The 508-nt window shown below is 56.1% G+C and overlaps 1 protein-coding gene across 1 annotated transcript in view; it reads left to right on the forward strand.

Moving 5' to 3' along the window:
• The window catches only part of IVD (isovaleryl-CoA dehydrogenase), a 14,573-nt gene that overhangs the window by 2,654 nt on the left and 11,411 nt on the right, over window positions 1–508 (forward strand). The gene's annotated exons all lie outside the window — the stretch shown is intronic.

Raw genomic sequence — 508 nt, forward strand, 5'->3', positions numbered from 1 at the left:
GCAGGCAGGACAGCTGCTGGAACGGAGCGTGTTCTGGTGGCGGTCTGGCAGGGGCCGCCGGTGCGTGGCAAGGGGGCCCCAGTCCGCCTGAAGCCCGCTTACACTGAAGGAACGCCAAGGTTAATCATTCTCCCCGAGAAATCGCTTTCCAACGCACACCCCGGGGGCTTTGAAAGGCAGTGGAATCTCACCCACAGAGTCGGAGCACTAAGTACTTGAAATATGTCGTTACAACTGGAGCTGAGGCAGAGCCCTTCCAGGAGGGAGGAGTCTTCACTTGGCACGGCTCCCCCGGCAGGTGATTTTCCTGTGGCAACAGCGAGCATGTGCCAGTGTTTCCCGGAACTCCAAGCCCACTCGGGTTCAGACAGCAGGCAGAGCTTTCAATCACGCCGGAGAACTAGAAAGCAGTTCTAGTTCTCAAACTTTCCTGCCAAGAGGAGTTTCTAATGTCGTTGAGTAATCCCTTTGAGACAAAGGGCAGAAAAGAGCCGACAGGTGCTTACAA

Source organism: Myotis brandtii, unplaced genomic scaffold (assembly GCF_000412655.1).
Source record: "Myotis brandtii unplaced genomic scaffold, ASM41265v1 scaffold133, whole genome shotgun sequence".
NCBI lineage: Eukaryota > Metazoa > Chordata > Mammalia > Chiroptera > Vespertilionidae > Myotis > Myotis brandtii.